Consider the following 6,231-nt stretch of genomic DNA (forward strand, 5'->3'; position numbering starts at 1 on the left):
CCCTCCGTCTAGATGAGTAAGTCATCTTAGGTTGTGCACCGTGACCAAGGAGGAGGGGAAAACAAGAGACCTTAATGTTTATTTGCTAATTAATAGCATTGCATGCAATGAACTAATCACTGCATGTCGTGTTTAGTAGTGTCAAGTAATTAAAAGCATGCACACCCCTCGTCTCTTATTGGTTGATATGTGAAGAAACAAGAAACGATGTAGAAGTTAATGCACCGCGCCTAAGTGTTTTGGGATTATTTGGTTTTCATAAGATGACTTATACACCTAGACGGAGGGAGTACCATTTTTCACAGCCAAAAAGAATGTATCTAATTTCATCAAAAACAAATAATTAAAAGCACACAACAAAATCTGCATCTTGTTTAAAACTTGTTTATTGTCCAAGAAGCAACAGTTTATTGACTCGATCAGTACTCTCTTGTATAGCATGACAGTAGTCGAACAATCCCATGTTCTATTATGCTCTACCTTATATGTAATATTACGCCATGGGAACTGACCAGCTTTATTCACTCAACCTCATACAAAGATTACAGTTGTAGGAGAGTTTTTTTTTGTGGAGAAACTTCAACTTTATTCATCATTTGTCATGGCTGTATAGAGAACACCAGAAATAAAAAAAATTATAACCAGAAGAGGGTTTGGGCCCTGGGGCCCAGATCTAATGGTGATTGTGGCGGTCATTGGGTGCGGGGGGTTGGCAGGTGTTGGGCAGGGGATGATGATTGTGGTCTGAACGTTATTGACTCGGGCGAGAGGAGGTGGCACTATGTTGGGATAGGTGCTTGATTCCGGTTGTGGCCGGGGTAGATAAAGGCTATGCCCGTGGGCATTAATACTTCTTTCTTGAAGGCGTTGTCGAGGCGGCGTGTTCTCTTCTTCGTCTGAGATGGCAACTCCAGGGGAAACCTTTGACCCTCTGGGGGCCAGAGATGATGATGTCGGTGCAAAGCTCCTCCTGGGGAATCATCTTTTGAGTGCTACCGGTTGGAGGGACAAGTGGTAGGAGGTGGCCGGTGTTGTTGGTGTTGGCAGATGCGATCCAAGTTCTCAATCTCATGTTGTCAAGTCTGGCGTTTACGTCTGAAGCCGGGTTAGACAGGTGTGATCCTTCTTGTATTAGCTTGCTCCCCTATGACACCCTCCCATTCTTTTGGGGGGTGTTGTCGGATGACAACCAGATGAATAAGGCTCAAGGCGTCTGCCTTGCTTGGTTAGAGGATGATGGAATCACAAGACCTCCCTCGCCCCGTCGAGCCTTCGTGATCTTTGAAGCTGAGTTCCTTGACTTCCTTCTCTTAGGGTGTGGTGTTGTTGTGGTGCTAGTGTGATGTTCTTGTGTGTTGTTGTGGGTTTGTGTGCTCAATCTAGGATTTGTAATGTGTCTTCTTCATCATCAATTAAATGCAATGTCGTTGCTTTTCTAAAAAAATGTTTCCCGACCTTGGGGAAAAGGTGCCCAGGGGGTGCCTAGTGTTGGGATCACACGGTTTGGCGAGTACCTAGAACTCATCTAGATGAGATATAATTTGGTCTCATACACTTTGAAACAAGAACAGATACATCCCACATCAGCACACACGCATCTTATAGCAGAGTGAATAGCATAAAACTACCACTTTTCGTGCTAGGGTTCCAAAAAACCACCACTTTTTTGTTTGTGACTGATACCTACCACTTTTCTCGTTGGTTGTCTCAAAAAACCCAAATGGCCAGTTGCTAGCGTTTTAATCCGTTTTCTGATGGTCTGGGCCCGCCTGTCAGGCCACGTCAGCGCCGCGCGTGACGGCGAGGCCGTTAACGGCCGTTAATCGGACAGACCGGTGCGGTCGGACCGCACCCGCTCGTGCGCTGCTTCTCTCTCTGTCGGCAGCCCTCATTTAAGTCGCCTCCCTCCCTCTCACTCTGCTCCCCTGCCCGCACTCATCTCTGCTCTCACTCTCACTCTCCTCTGCTCTCTGCTCTTCGACGCCGGTGGCGACTTGCACTGTGGAAGCTCCACCTCTGCCATGCCTTCCTGGAATGACGAGGATACGAGCTCAGAGGATGAGTGCGACTTCACAAGCATGGACATGGCTCTTTGGGTAAGTTTTTCGATTTGCTGAGCCAGGGTTAGGGTTCATCTAGGAGCTAGGAGCTAGATTAGGTTAGGGTTCATCTTTGTGAGCTAGGGTAAGCTTTGGTTACTGTTATATAGTAGGCAGGGTTATGGTTGCTGTTGAGCTATGTTTATGTATGCTTCAAAACTAGGGTTAGGGTTAGGGATATTGCTGGATTGGGGAATTAATTTTTTATCTATGTCTGGTTCTGTGAGCTAAGGTGATTTTGTTGATGTGTTCATGTAGGAGACCCCTGACACCACCGTGGAGCCTCTTTTCTGTGGCCAGCTGGAGCTTTCTAAACCCACCTGCATGATGCACCACATGAGGCCAATTAAGTGTGTGGCATTTGAAGGAACCTTAACTGGAAGGCGTTTTTATGGTTGTCCAGTGAAGCAGGTATAGTACCTTATTTGGAATCATTTTCTTCTGAACCCACACATGTATTATGTTGCCAAGTTGCTGTTCTGAACACACAAGGATGAACTACAATATGCCTTAATTAATCCTCACCTTCAGTTACAGTTACAGTTTGTGTAGGAAGCATATATCTATGAATGAACATTGTACAAGCAGGTTGTCATTTTCAGTCTGATATGATTTGTTGTTATTAAATTCAGTGCACTTGGTGATATATATATATCAATTGTGCAGAGTGAAGGTGTTAACTGTGGTGTTACTGAGTGGGTTGACCAGCCCTAGCCTCCAATTCTTCAGAATTGCTTGATAAGGTTGTGGGACATGTTCCATGAACAGAATTGTGGCAGGGTAGTTGATAAGCAGAAGTATGAGAAGCATCTGGCCAAGCTTAAGACTGAAAATGACAAGTTGTGCATTGAGTACACAAAGCTTGTCCAAGATGTATCCAAGATGTTTGATTGGCAGGATGGTAGGGTAGACCACATGGATTATCAGAAGGCAGTTGATGTGGAAGAATTTGAGAAGAAGAAGAAGGAGGTAGAAGAGAGTGCTAAGCTGGAGGTTCAGATGGAGAAGCTCAAACTTGCCAAGGAACAGAGGTGCATTTTACAGAGTCAAGCTGACATTATCAAGAACACCAGGAAGGCAATGAAGGAGGTTGAACAGGAGAGAGATTTGCTAAAGATAGAGAATGCCAACTTGAGCATGTGGTGAATGAGCTGCTGAATGATGGGCATGCAAGCAAGGAGAAACTTGAGAAAATCAAGGCCATCCTTGATTCATGAAGTGTGTTCTGTAGTTGGTGAAGTACATCCAAGGCCTTTATAAGTATGTGGCCTAACAATCTGATGTGAAGATGGGGTGTACATTTTGGGGAATGTGAAGCTAATCTAGTCTATGTCTATGCCAATGTTAAGTATGCTGCTAGAACCTTTAATGCTAAGTTATGAACTATGTTGTAATGAATGTTGGTACTGGTATTTGAACCTTTTATGCTATGTTATGGAGTCAGTGATAAGCACTGCTGGACTATGATATGTGGTTTTTATCTTTAAAACATAGTTGAAGTGTGTTTATTAGTGCTTTGTACCTGGGCTTGTTCTGGTGTGACGCCCCCGATTTAATCGTACACTAATCATGCACGCAAATGTGTACGATCAAGATCAGGGACTCACGGGAGGATATCACAACACAACTCTAAAACATAAATAAGTCATACAAGCATCATAATACAAGCCAGGGGCCTCGAGGGCTCGAATACAAGTGCTCGATCATAGACGAGTCAGCGGAAGCAACAATATCTGAGTACAGACATAAGTTAAACAAGTTTGCCTTAAGAAGGCTAGCACAAACTGGGATACAGATCGAAAGAGGCGCAGGCCTCCTGCCTGGGATCCTCCTAACTACTCATGGTCGTCGTCAGCAGCCTGCACGTAGCAGTAGGCACCTCCAGTGTAGTAGGAATCATCGTCGACGGTGGCGTCTGGCTCCAGGGCTCCAGCATCTGGTTGCGACAACCAGGTAGAAGGGAAAGGGGAAAAGAGGGAGAAAAGCAACCGTGAGTACTCATCCAAAGTACTCGCAAGCAAGGAGCTACACTACATATGCATGGGTATATGTGTAAAGGGCCATATCGGTGGACTGAATTGCAGAATGCCATAATAAGAGGGGGATAGCTAATCCTGTCGAAGACTACGCTTCTGGCAGCCTCCGTCTTGCAGCATGTAGAAGAGAGTAGATTAAAGTCCTCCAAGTAGCATCTCCAAGTTGCATCTCCAAGTAGCATCTCCAGTCGCATCGCATAGCATAATCCTACCCGGCGATCCTCCCCTCGTCGCCCTGTGGAAAAGCGATCACCGGGTTGTCTGTGGAACTTGGAAGGGTGTGTTTTATTAAGTATCTGATTCTAGTTGTCATAAGGTCAAGGTACAACTCCAAGTCGTCCTGTTACCGAAGATCACGGCTATTCGAATAGATTAACTTCCCTGCAGGGGTGCACCAACTTACCCAACACGCTTGATCCCATTTGGCCGGACACACTTTCCTGGGTCATGCCCGGCCGCGGAAGATCAACACGTCGCAGGCCCACCTAGGCACAATAGAGAGGCCAGCACGCCGGTCTAAACCTAAGTGCACAGGGGTCTGGGCCCATCGCCCAATGCACACCTGCACGTTGCGTGGGCGGCCGGAAGCAGACCTAGCCTAGCAGGCGTTCCAGTCCAATCCGGCGCGCGCCGCTCCGTCGCTGACGTCTGAAGTGCTTCGGCTGATACCACGACGCCGGTATACCCATAACTACTCCCACATAGATGGTTAGTGCGTATAGGCTCGTAGCCGACTCAGATCAAATACCAAGATCTCGTTAAGCGTGTTAAGTATCCGCGAACACCGAACAAGGCCAGGCCCACCTCTCTCCTAGGTGGTCTCAACCTGCCCTGTGGCTCCGCCACAAGTAACAGTCGGGGGCCGTCGGGAACCCAGGCCCACCTCTACCGGGATGGAGCCACCTGTCCTTTCAGCCCCCATCTCCGAACAGTATCACAGGTAATGTAACAGTGTAAAGTATATAGTATATGCCCGTGATCACCTCCCGAAGTGATCACAGCCCAGTAGTATAGCATGGCAGACGGACAAGAATGTAGGGCCACTGATGGAACACTAGCATCCTATACTAAGCAGTAGGATAGCAGATAAAGGTAACAACAGTAGTAGCAAGGATAGGCCATGCAGCAGTATAGGATTAACTGAAAACAGTAACATGCTACACTACTCTAATGCAAGCAGTATAGAGTAGAATAGGCGATATCTGGTGATCAAGGGGGGGGGGGCTTGCCTGGTTGCTCTGGCAAGAGAGAGGGGTCGTCAACTCCGTAGTTGAACTGGGCAGCAGCAACGTCGGTCTCGTAGTCTACCGGAGAGAAGAGGGGGGAAGAAACAATGAATACCATGTAAACAGATGCATATCGATGCATGACAAGACAAGTAACGATGCTAGGCGTGCCCTAGCGTGGTATGAGGTGGTACCGGTTAAGGGGGGAAACATTCGGGAAAATATCCCCGGTGTTTCGTGTTTTCGGGCAGAGGAGCCAGAGGGGGAAAGTTGCGGCTTCGATAGGTTAGGGGTGTGTGGCGGACGAACGGACTGCGTATCCGGATTCGTCTCGTCGTTCTGAGCAACTTTGATGTTGAAAATATTTTGATCCGAATTACGGATTAAAAGATATGATTTTCTAAAGATTTTATTAATTTCTGGAATTTAATTAATTATTTAAATTAACTCAAGAAAATAGATTAATGACATCAGCATGATGTCATGCTGATGTCAGCAGTCAACAGAGTTGACTGGTCAACCTGACCAGTGGGTCCTACTGGTCAGTGACACATTTTATTTAACAGATTAATTAAACTAATCATAATTAATTTGGTGGGTGGGCCCCACCGTCATTGCATGGTTAATTAACTAACAGTTAATTAGGTTAATCTAATTGTGATTAATTAACTTAATTAATTCGTTAATTAATTAATTAATTTAATAATTATTATCTATTTATTTATTTTTATTTATTTTTATTTTTTTATTTCCTTTTTTTTATTTTCGTTCTAGGACGGGGCCCATGTGTCATAGGGCCATGGGGCCTAACGGGTACTCGGGCGCTAATGGCTTCGGGCGCGGGGGCGCCCGACAGGGGCCAACCCGGGC

The sequence above is a fragment of the Triticum dicoccoides genome, chromosome 3B (assembly GCF_002162155.2).
Source record: "Triticum dicoccoides isolate Atlit2015 ecotype Zavitan chromosome 3B, WEW_v2.0, whole genome shotgun sequence".
In the NCBI taxonomy this organism is placed as follows: Eukaryota; Viridiplantae; Streptophyta; class Magnoliopsida; order Poales; family Poaceae; genus Triticum; species Triticum dicoccoides.